Consider the following 13150-nt stretch of genomic DNA (forward strand, 5'->3'; position numbering starts at 1 on the left):
GAAATCTATTTATTTAACAAATAATTACAATGTATTTATTAGAGTGCAGGCAGTTACAACAGTATTAAAGTTAATGGCGATGACATCCAAATTGACTCCAGCCCACTACTACCATAGTTCAAGTAGCCACCTCTTGCCTTGTGTGTTTTTTTTTTTTTTTTTGCCTTCTGCTTTGTAATTGGTTTTGTATTTCAGGACCAAGGGTTTCTTTTTGTGTGGTACTATATATTTTCTTGTTTATTCTTTCTTTATTGTACAAATGAATGAGATCTTCGAGTATTTGTCCTTGGCCCACTGAACTATTTCATTTAACGTGATGCCCTTCTCCAGTTCTATCCAAGTTGCAGCAAATTCCATAAGTTCATCTTTTCTTACAGTTACGTTGTATTCCATGGTATACACATATCACAATCTATTATTTATCATTCTCTTTTTTTAAATATGGAACACTTCACGAATTTGTGTGTCATTCTTGTGCAGAGGCCATGCTAATCTTCTCAGTATAGTTCCAATTTTAGTATATGTGCTGCCGAAGTGAGCACTATTTATTAATCTCTTATTGAAAATTCGAGTTGTTTCTATATCCTGACTGTTTTAATAAGCACTATAATGAAACTATGTGTGTCTCTATCTTTTCTAATTTTTTCTTTGCTTTGGGGGAGGTAGATGCCCAAAAGTGGAATCTTTAGATCATATGGTAGTTCTATTATTTCTGAGAAATCTCCATACTGCTTTCCATAAAGACTGAATCAGGTAACATTCCACCAAGAATGGGTGAGTTTTATTTTATCACCACATCCCTGCCTATGCTGGTTGCTCCCAGTCTTTTTGTTTTGTTTTGGGGTCACACCCAGTGGCTGTCAGGGGCTACTCCTGGCTTTGCTCTCAGAAATCTCCTGGTAGGCTCGGGGACCATATAGGATGCTGGGATTCGAACCACCATCCATCCTGGGTCAGCTGTGTATCAGGCAAACACCCTAGCGCTGTGCTATCTCTCCGGCCCTGTTCACAGTCTTTTTAATATTTACCACTATCACTAGTGTGAGATGACAGCTCACTGTTGTTTGGATTTACATTTTTCTAATAAGTGTCCATGAGCAATTTTTCATATACCTATTAGCCATCTATATCTATAGTTTTTCTTTGAGGAAGTATCTGTTTCTCTTCTCTCCAATTTTTATGGGGTTTTTTTGGCATTTATTGGTTTTGATCTCTGTAAATCCTTTATATATCATGGATATTTCTGAAACAATAAGATACATAAAGGAAAATGTAGGCAGACAGGTCCAAGACATTGAAGGATGAAACATCATTGGTCAAACAAGAAAAAGTAACAAGTGAAGATGTCAAGTAAAGACAAAAAATGGGAGTACGTTAAACTGAGAAGCTTCTGTACCTCAAAAGAAATGATGACTACCCATAGAATGGGAAAAACTATTCATCCAATACCTATTTGATTAGGGATTAATATCTAAGACATGAGGAACAGGTAGAGTTTAACAAGAAAAAGCATCCAACTCCATGAAAAAAGTGGGCAAAAGAGATGAACAGAAACTTCCTCAAAGAAGAAAAACAGATGGCCCAAAGTCACATGAAAAAATGTTCCACATTATTATTCATCAGGAAACAGCAATGAAATATCATCTCATACTACAGAGACTGGCATATATTATCATAAAAATTAAGAACTACCAGTGCCTTAGTGATGTGTGGAAAAAGGGACTCTCATTCACTATTGTTGAGAATGACATCTAGTCCAGACTTTCTGGAAACAATATGGATATTCATTAAAAAGCTAAAAATTTAACTCGGATATGAGCCATAAATGCTGCTTCTTGAAATATACACTAGGTTCTCAAAAACACAATGCAAAAAAGACATCTACATTCACTCCTCTGTTCATAGCAGCATTATTCATAATAGCCAGAATCTGGAAACAACATAAGTGCCCTAGAACAGATAAGTAGATAAAGAAACTTGTTATATCTGCATTCATATATCTACATTCCATCTACAATGGACTATTATGTAGCTGTTAGTAAAAATAAAGTCATGAGGGACTGGAGGGTGACACAAGCAGTAAGGCATCTGCCTTGCCTGCGCTAGCCTAGGACGAACCATGGTTGGATCTCCTGGTATCCCATATGGTCCCTCCAAGCCAGGAGCGATTTCTGAGTGCATAGCCAAGAGTAACCCCTGAGCGTCACCGAGTATGGTCGAAGTACCAAAAAAATAATGAAGTCATGAAATTTGCTTATACATGGACTGATATGATGAGTATTATGCTGAGCAAAATGAGTTAGAGAGACGGGGATTGACATAGAATGATCACATTCATTTGTAGGATATTAAAGAAAAGATACTATGGTAATAATGCCCAAAGATAATAGAGATGAAGACCTGAAAGATAGGTCCATGGTAGGAAGCTTGCCACAAAGAGTAGAAAAGTGCAGTGAGGGCAGAGAAGGGACCACTATGATAGTTGGAAATGATTACTCTGGACAAGAACAGGATGCTGAAAAGAGATAAAGTGTTATACATGATATCCTTTCAATAACAATATTACAAAACACAGTGTCTAAAAGGAAATAAAGGGAGAGGGAGTGAGAGATAGAGAGAAAAAGAAGAAAAATGTCATCCATAGAGGTAATGCTGTGGAGGAGGAGGGCAAGAGGGCAACTGGGAACAATGGTGACAGGAATTGTACACTGGTGAGGAATGGGTGTTAGAGATTATATAACTAAAACTAAATCATGAACAAATTTATAACTGCATCTCATGGTGATCTAATTTTAAATTTGTTTAAAAAAGAAATATTATCCAAATTTCTGCAATTTATAAATATTACTTTATATGAACATTTATGAATCTTAAAATAGGGAAATAAGCCTGAATTATCTAGTTGGAACCCAAATGTGTAAGTATCTGTGTAAAAGAATAACAGAGACTTGACACAAAAAGGGAGAATAAGGCCATGTGTGGACATAGAGATTAAAGTGATGTCACTATAATCCAAGTAATGTTGATGGCTATAAAAAGCTGCAAGTAGTAAAGGGCAGACTCTCCCATAGAGCAAATGGAAGGAGCATATTTCGCTGTCATCTGTATCTCCACCCTGTGATACTAATTTCAGGTATCTGTTCTCTAAAACTACAAACAGTTTTTGTTGTTGATAGCCAATAAATTTGTAATCATTTGTCATGGTAATCCCAGGACATTCCTACCTGAAGGTAATCTAGGCTTAAGGGAATGTACTTAGAAATAATTTTATTTATTTTTATCCTTCTTGCATTTATAAGACTTCTTGTATCCATGGGTTAACCTGCATAGTCTTTCACTATAGGAAAGTTATTATCTCTTCAACTTTAGATGCTGTGGTTACTTGATTATTAACTTTTGTTTGATTCATTCACATATCCTCTCTGCTTCATGTGTTTGTCATTGATTTCGTATTCTCTTCACTTTGTATATTTCCTTATCTCTCAGTTTATTTGTTTTCTATCATGATTTCATTTTTATAATTGTCAATTAATTTTGACTATCAGTAATTATATTTTAGAATTTGTTGTATAATTTTTATACTTGTTACTTTTCTGAAAATTTCTCATTTTTTAACTTCTGTAACATTTTAAATATGATTATCTTAAATATGTGGTTAATAATTTCTAGGCCTCCAGATCTTTTGATCTATTTCTATTGTTCTTTCCTTTTCACTATTTTCTTGTTATTTCTTATATCTGGTATCTCTACCTTATTGAACTGTGAGGTAGGAAATATAGAGCAGTAAGTGCTACATTTTCACACTTTATTTGCTTATTTGGGGAGGTTGGGGTCACGCCTATGGTAGACAGGGAATTCTTCTGGAACAGTGCTCAGGGGCCACTCATAGCAGTGTTTGGCATACCAAGTGGTGCTTAGAATAGAATATGAGGCTCCCACATGCACAGCATGTACTGTAGCTTTTTGAGCAATGTTTCTCCTTACTTTTATAAAATATTGTGGATTTTCTTAAAGTTTTATATTTTTGTTATTTAGCAAGACTATTTCATGAGGCTTTAAATAACTGACTTTTGGTATAATTATTTGAGGTCTGTGGCAAGGCATGGTTGGGCCACAGCCACTGGTCAGGCAGCTCCTAACACAGTTCTTTCCCAGAGCAGATATGCATGAGAAGATAAGAGGGTTCATAGCAATGGGGAACGGGGTTACAGTTACAAGGTCCATGAGTGGCTAGTTCTCAGTCAAACTTCAACAGATGATTCTTTTCAGAAGGAGGCCCCATCTCTGGACCTGATTAATTTAGGGAATTCCTAAAATTTCAGAGAGTGACCCTTGTCTCTTGGCCAGGCTGGTTAAGGGATTCTATGCAATAAAACAAGTAAATCATGACAGGAGCTAATCTCTGCAGCAATAAAACCAGCTGTTGATTCAAGAATAGCTGAGTGGTGGTGAGGGAGTGGGCTCAGTAATGGCCAAAGAAAGAGCAGGAACTGGAAAGCCTGTCCAGAGTACAGGTGGGGGTGGGGAGGGATGGAGGGAGATTTTGGACATTGGTGGTGGGAATGTTTCACTGGTGAAGGGGGGTGTTCTTTACATGACTGAAAACTAATCACAATCATATTTGTAATCAAGATGTTTAAATAAAGAAAAAAAGAAAAAGAAAAAAAAGCACACAACATTTTCATTCTTCCTATAAGAATGCTGGTCCCATAGATCTGCTTTTGGGGAATAATGCCAAAATGCTCCCAGGCTTGCACCAGCAAACATGCTGTGCATTATCAGTGCCTCACAAGAGGAAAGACCAACATCAATTCCCTGGAATACCTTGCGCTCAAGAGAATGTTTTCTTTCTGTTTTTCTGACAGCAGATATCTAAGAATATGAAGAATCCCTCACTAAGAGTTTGGTTACAGAAGCCAGGTTCTTAAAAGAAAGGACAAAGGATGCTAAACACATTCATTCTCCCAGAGAAGATGGGGCTGATTTATGTGTTACAATGATGTTGGTCAGAAACAGGATTCTCTCATGGGAAAATCAGTTTTAACATTTATGTAATGTACTAGATGTGGTACCCCAGGGTTGATCACAAAGTAACTTATTCCTTCTGTTCCTCAGTGCCCTTTTGGTGGAGGTCTGGGTGGGACAGAAACTCATTTCTTCTCCCCCCCCAGCATAATTCTGCCATGTTTCATTTCCAAGACTGTGATCTTCTCCAAGTTACCAGAGAGCTATTTAGTTTTGTCTGAAAATGAACTGTATGGAAATTCAAAAAATTCACTCAGAAAGTTTCAGGAGAGTGAACAGATTTTATTTCTAAAATGAACTGGTCAGTTAATGTTTATTCAGCTTACCTAAATGCTTTTCCATTAATGAAGACTTAAAAAAAGTTTGCTTAAACCCACTAAGTAATCTTTCTTGCTTTAAATATACACTGTTCACTATGACAACAAATACTTATTTCACTTTAAAGGAGGCAAATTACAACTGAACTATTTTGTATATGTAAACTATGAACTTGATTTTGAAGTCTTTGTATGATAAAATGAGATAATATCTAAGAAATCACTTTTTATATTGAGAATCTGTTGAAATGATATTTGTAATGCATTAAACAGAATATATTGCTAAAATTAAAAAAAGAGTAACTGAGTGTATGTGGGTGGGAGGTTGTCTGAAAAAATTCTATAACATGGATCAGTAATAATATTCATTTTTCTGGGCCAAGATTTTTTACAGAGGTCATTCTTGGCAGTATTCAAAGAATCATATCTGATGCCAGAATTCAAACCATAGTGAGCTGCCTATAAGTCCAGTGGCTTACCTCTGTATCTTTTTTGATGTTTTTGGTAGTTTTAACCATTTTCCTGGGGAATTGATCAACAGAACTTTTTGCAGTATCATAAGGAATGGTAATCTTTCTCCTTCATTTAAAATTAACATAACTATAGAATCTTGAGGTCAGTGTCCTTTCCCTATACTTCTAAGGAGGTATATATGTGTATAAATGTTGATACACAAAATGGATTGTGTGTTTTATTGCATGACTAGGTACTGGAAGAGGTGAAGATGGTGACCAGAGACCAGATCAGGGTCAGGGAATTTGGCTACAACCTAAAGTGTTGCTTTTTCTCTTAAGCTGAGATCTAGGAAATGTCTAAAACCAAAGCATGATTACTTCTTTCATACATAACCTACATTTTCTGACTTAGAGGTGTTATCACTTTGCTACTGAAATATTTAAAGATTTTGTTCTGTTGTTAGTGAAGCAAGGTAGTTTGCATTGAACAAAATTTGCCTATGAAGATATGAGAGGAGAGAAAGAGGGGGAAATATATGCAAAAAGGAAGATATAGATACCTCCAGAGTTGAGAAAGCAAAAAAGAAAGACAAGCAAGACATATGTTCAAGGGAAAAGAAGGACTTGAAAAGCAATCTGTGCAAGTTTTTTGATTACAAAGTGGCTGACTACTCATAGTTACCTTATTGTCAGCCAAAGTTGACTGGTAATAAAGATTATTTGATAATATTTGATAAATAATATTTGATAAATATGGCAATAAAGTGTTCTTTATACAAAGTAATACAGTTAAAAGAAAACCCAAAAAATTGTATGGAACCAAGAAATTCCCTGAATAATCAAAGAAATCCCAAGAAAAAAAGACAGTAGGTATTGCATGTCCTAAATTTTTAATTATACAATAAAGTTATAGTAATAAAAATTGTATGGATTGTTGGAGAAAATGTTGTCTGGTTCAAGTCCTGTGGAAATGGGATGAGAAATCCTCAATAAACTTAGAATTGAACTGTCGTATGATCCAGAAATTTCACTTTTGGATATCTATTTGCAGGATTTAAAATAATCATTCAAAAGGATGTATACACACCATTATTCATTGCTGCATGTAGTACAATAACTAAGGTATGGAATCAACCCAGGTGACCAATAATAGATTAATGGATTATTAAACTGCATATCAGATTACACCTCAAGATTAGATGAGGATCCATAAGGAAAATAGGCAATAGATGAGAATTCATGAAGAAAGTAGGCAAAATTCTCTAGCATAGGATTCCCAGGGGTATCTTCAATTTAACTCTATGGAGATGTAGTATATAAGTTGTATATTGTAATATATGCACACGTATATTTGTATATATACAATGGAATACTATGCAGCTGCAAAGAGCAATGAAGTCATGTGATTTGTTACAACCTGGTTGATGATGCAGCTGGAAGAAGACATGTTAAATGAAGTTAGACAGAAGATAGACAAATACAGGATAATTTCACTTATTTGTGGTATATAGAATGAGAAAATATAATGTAGTAAAGGGTTATGCCTACATCACCCTTAACTCCAGAGCTTAGGGATGAGAAGAACAGGGAAAGAAGGAAATCAAGGCAGAAAGGAAGATGAGAAAGGGAAGCAATGGTGGAATAGGGGTCAGGGCTTCAGCTATGTTGGTGATGTGGGAGAGTGGGATAGCTGTAAATATCAAGCACAGATCAACACTAAAAACATGAGATTTAAGTTGAAAATGACTGAACTTTGGAATATGGAAGCACTGGTGATGGGAGTTGACAATGGTGGTGGAATTGGTGTTAAAAATGTTATGCCTGAAAAAACCGGCTAACCTTTGCAAAAGCTGGCTCCCTGTGTGTGACACCAGGCGGGGAAAATCCGCGAAAGTACACCGGCCCAGTGGGGCTCAGCTGTGAAAGACTGTGAGTGTGACCTGTCTATGTCTGTCTACTGTCCTCTTGCGTGAAACTCTTGCGAGTGGGGCAAAAAGAGCCTCCAGAAACCTCGCTCGCCCAGACGCCATTTTCAGGGAGGGACTTCAGAGCATAAAACCCGGCTAACCTTTGCAAAAGCTGGCTCCCTGTGTGTGACACCAGGCGGGGAAAATCCGCGAAAGTACACCGGCCCAGTGGGGCTCAGCTGTGAAAGACTGTGAGTGTGACCTGTCTATGTCTGTCTACTGTCCTCTTGCGTGAAACTCTTGCGAGTGGGGCAAAAAGAGGCTCAGAGGAGCACGGCCGCTCCCCGTGCACTCTTTCTAAGGAAAGAACTCCATTGCAACAAGAAGGAAAAATCACACTAAGAACGGCGCTATATCACAGAAGCAAACATTTCTCTCTGGACTGTCTTCTCTGTTGCATGCTCGGGCCTTAGATTTGACCCAGTGTGAGGCTTTATCCACGGAGGACTCCCCTCCCTTAGAGGCAAGTCAGCCCATCCAGAAAGGGAGGAGCCAGAGGAGTGTACTGCCTACATCATATAGACAATGAATACCACCACAACACGTAGAAAAACCCACAATACAAGTGTGACAATGGGGAAACAACGCAGGCCAGCATCAGACATAGAGAATGAAGATGACAATTCTGAGGACCAGATAATGACTGAACAACTAATCAACCTCTCAGATAAGGACTTTAGAATAGCAATATGGAAGGTGCTCAACAGACTCCAAGAAACCATGGATCAAGATGAACAGAACACTAATAAGAACCAAGAAAATATGAAGGCAGAAATGACAAAACTCCAAACTGAAATAACATGTCAACTAACAGGACTGAAAAAGTCAGTAAACGAAGTGAATGACAAAATGGATAAGCTCTGGGACAGGGTATCAGAAGCTGAGAATAGACTTGGTGCTGTGGAAGATGAGATACATAACAATTCCATACAGCAGGAGAGATTGGACAAAAAACTTAAAGCAAATGAGCAGACAATGGAAAAATTAGTCAAAGAATGGGAACAGACGAAAATAGAAGTCTATGATAAGATCAACAGAAACAACTTAAGAATCATTGGAGTCCCAGAACCCAGGAAGAAAATTTCCAGGAAGAATCAATGGTCAAGAACATCATTAAAGAGAAACTTCCAGAGCTAAAGAATATATGTGATCAAATCCTGCATGCCCGAAGAGTACCAACCAAAAGAGACCCCAGAAAAACCACCCCAAGACACATCCTAGTCACAATGACAAATCCCACAGATAGAGACAGAATTCTGAAAACAGCAAGATCAAAAGGGGAAATCATGTTCAAGCAAGCTTCCCTGAGATTTACAGCAGACCTGTCACCAGAAACGCTCAATGCCAGAAAGCAGTGGTGGGATATTGTGACAAGACTGAATGAAATGAATGCTTCACCCAGAATACTATACCCAGCAAAACTCACTTTCCGGTTTGATGGAAGAATACATGGTTTCACAGACAAAAAACAGCTCAGAAACTTCACAGACACAAAACCAGTCTTAAGAGAAAAACTGAAAGACCTAATCTAAGACAAGACTACCCAAAAGACACACCAAATTTTGAAATAAAGATGGCGTTAAATCCCAGGACAATTCTTTCTCTCAACGTTAATGGACTAAATGCACCAGTTAAGAGACACAGAGTGGCTAAATGGATCAAAAAACTCAATCCAACCTTCTGCTGCCTACAAGAAACGCACCTGAATAGTCAGAACAAACATAGACTCAAAATAAAAGGCTGGAGAAAAGTTATCCAAGCAAACAACACCCATAAAAAAGCTGGAGTGGCCATACTAATATCAGATAATGCAAACTTTATACTCAGGAAGGTTGTAAGGGACAAAGACGGACATTTTATATTAATCAAGGGGTACGTAGAGCAGGAAGAATTCACTCTCCTAAACATATATGCACCGAATGAGGGGCCAGCAAAATATTTAATACAACTGTTGACAAATCTGAAAAATAATATCAACAACAACACAATAATTGTGGGGGACCTTAACACGGCTTTGTCAACACTGGACAGTTCAACCAGACTGAAACCCAACAAGAATATACTAGACCTGAGGAGAGAAATGGAAGAAAGAGGCCTAGTGGATATATATAGGACACTCCATCCCCAGAAACCTGGATACACATTCTTCTCCAATGTACATGGGACATTCTCCAGGATAGACTACATGCTGGCACATAAAACATACCTCTATAAGATCAAGAGAATAGAAATTTTGCAGACTACCTTCGCTGACCACAAGGCTCTGAAATTATTTGTGAACTCCAAAGGGACTCAGAAGAAACACTTTAACACCTGGAAGTTAAACAGCCTCATGCTCAATAACCAGTGGGTCCGAGATGAAATCAAGGAGGAAATAAAAAGGTTCCTGGAAACAAATGACAATAAAGACACAAACTCTCAGAACCTATGGGACACAGCAAAAGCAGTACTGAGAGGAAAATTTATAGCTTTGCAAGCACACATCAGGAAGGAAGAAGGAGCTTACCTGAGTAGCTTAATGACACAGCTAATAGAACTAGAAAATGCTCAACAAAAGGACCCAAGAATAGGAAGACAGAAGGAAATAACAAAGCTGAGAGCAGAAATCAACGAAGTGGAAACTCAAAAAACAATCCGAAAGATCAACGAAAGCAGAAGTTGGTTCTTTGAAAAAATAAACAAGATTGATAGACCACTGGCAAACCTAACAAAGAAAGAGAGAGAGAGAAACTTGATAACTCGTATCAGGAATGAAAAAGGAGAGATCACTACTGATATGACAGAGATTCAAAGGGTAATCAGAAACTACTTTGAAAAACTCTACGCCACTAAAAATGAGAACCTGGAAGAAATGGATAAATTCTTGGACTCTTATAATCTTCCACGGTTGAAGGAAGAGGATGTAGCATATCTAAACACCCCCATCACCATTGATGAAATTAAAACAGTAATCAAATGTCTGCCGAAAAACAAAAGCCCAGGTCCAGATGGATTCACTAATGAATTCTATCAAACTTTCCAAGAGGAACTACTGCCAATCTTGGCAAGACTCTTTCATGAAATTGAACAAAGAGAAACACTTCCAAATAGCTTTTATGAAGCCAACATCACCTTGATACCTAAACCAGACAGAGACGCTACCAAAAAAGAAAATTACAGACCAATATCACTGATGAATGCAGATGCAAAGATCCTCAACAAAATCCTGGCAAATAGGATTCAATGCCTCGTTAAGAAGATCATCCACTACGATCAAGTAGGTTTCATCCCAGGAATGCAAGGCTGGTTTAACATCCGTAAATCTATCAACATAATACACAACATCAATAACAAGAAAAATAAAAACCACATGATCATATCAATAGATGCAGAGAAAGCATTTGATAAGGTCCAACACCCATTCTTGATCAAAACTCTCAGCAAGATGGGAATGGAGGGAACCTTTCTCAATATAGTGAAGGCCATCTACCACAAGCCAGTGGCAAATATTATCCTCAATGGAGAAAAACTGAAAGCCTTCCCTCTAAATTCTGGCACAAGACAAGGCTGTCCTCTCTCACCACTCCTATTCAACATAGCACTGGAAGTACTTGCTATAGCGATTAGGCAAGAAAAGGATATCAAGGGAATCCAGATAGGAAAGGAAGAAGTCAAGCTCTCACTGTTTGCAGATGACATGATACTCTACTTAGAAAACCCTAAAGACTCTATCAAAAAGCTTCTAGAAACAATAGACTCATATAGCAAGGTGGCAGGCTACAAAATTAACACACAAAAATCAATGGCCTTTCTATATACCAATAGTAATAAGGATGAAATGGACATTAAGAAAACAACCCCATTCACAATAGTACCACACAAACTCAAATATCTTGGAATCAACTTGACTAAATATGTGAAGGACCTATACAAAGAAAACTATAAAACTCTGCTCCAGGAAATAAGAGAGGACACACGGAAATGGAAACACATACCCTGCTCATGGATTGGCAGGATTAACATCATCAAAATGTCAATACTCCCCAAGGCATTATACAGATTTAATGCCATCCCTCTAAAGATACCCATGACATTCTTCAAAGAAGTGGATCAGACACTTTTGAAATCCATTTGGAACAATAAACACCCTCGAATAGCTAAAGCAATCATTGGGAAAAAGAATATGGGAGGAATTACTTTTCCCAACTTTAAACTGTACTACAAAGCAACAGTTATCAAAACAGCATGGTATTGGAATAAGGATAGGTCCTCAGATCAGTGGAATAGGCTTGAATACTCAGAAAATGTTCCCCAGAGATACAACCATCTAATTTTTGATAAAGGAGCAGGAAATCCTAAATGGAGCAGGGAAAGCCTCTTCAACAAGTGGTGTTGGCACAATTGGATAGCCACTTGCAAAAAATTAAACTTAGACCCCCAGCTAACATCATGTACAAAGGTAAAATCCAAATGGATTAAAGACCTCGATATCAGCCCCAAAACCATAAGATATATAGAACAGCACATAGGCAAAACACTCCAGGACATTACAGGCATCTTCAAGGAGGAAACTGCACTCTCCAAGCAAGTGAAAGCAGAGATTAACAGATGGGAATATATTAAGCTGAGAAGCTTCTGCACCTCAAAGGAAATAGTGCCCAGGATACAAGAGCCACCCACTGAGTGGGAGAAACTATTCACCCAATACCCATCAGATAAGGGGCTAATCTCCAAAATATACAAGGCACTGACAGAACTTTACAAGAAAAAAACATCTAACCCCATCAAAAAATGGGGAGAAGAAATGAACAGACACTTTGACAAAGAAGAAATACGCATGGCCAAAAGACACATGAAAAAATGTTCCACATCACTAATCATCAGGGAGATGCAAATCAAAACAACGATGAGATACCACCTCACACCCCAGAGAATGGCACACATCACAAAGAATGAGAATAAACAGTGTTGGCGGGGATGTGGAGAGAAAGGAACTCTTATCCACTGCTGGTGGGAATGCTGTCTAGTTCAACCTTTATGGAAAGCGATATGGAGATTCCTCCAAAAACTGGAAATCGAGCTCCCATACGATCCAGCTATACCACTCCTAGGAATATACCCTAGGAACACAAAAATACAATACAAAAACCCCTTCCTTACACCTATATTCATTGCAGCTCTATTTACCATAGCAAGACTCTGGAAACAACCAAGATGCCCTTCAACAGACGAATGGCTAAAGAAACTGTGGTACATATACACAATGGAATATTATGCAGCTGTCAGGAGAGATGAAGTCATGAAATTTTCCTATACATGGATGTACATGGAATCTATTATGCTGAGTGAAATAAGTCAGAGAGAGAGAGAAAAACGCAGAATGGTCTCACTCATCTATGGGTTTTAA

The 13150-nt window shown here is 37.7% G+C and overlaps 1 non-coding gene across 1 annotated transcript; it reads right to left on the reverse strand.

The window, feature by feature from the left end:
* Positions 1-435: 435 nt before the first annotated feature.
* Positions 436-542, reverse strand: LOC126000225 (U6 spliceosomal RNA). The gene has a single exon (XR_007492582.1). It is a non-coding gene; the product is annotated as a U6 spliceosomal RNA (small nuclear RNA).
* Positions 543-13150: the final 12608 nt, after the last annotated feature.

Source organism: Suncus etruscus, chromosome X (assembly GCF_024139225.1).
Source record: "Suncus etruscus isolate mSunEtr1 chromosome X, mSunEtr1.pri.cur, whole genome shotgun sequence".
Classification (NCBI taxonomy): Eukaryota; Metazoa; Chordata; class Mammalia; order Eulipotyphla; family Soricidae; genus Suncus; species Suncus etruscus.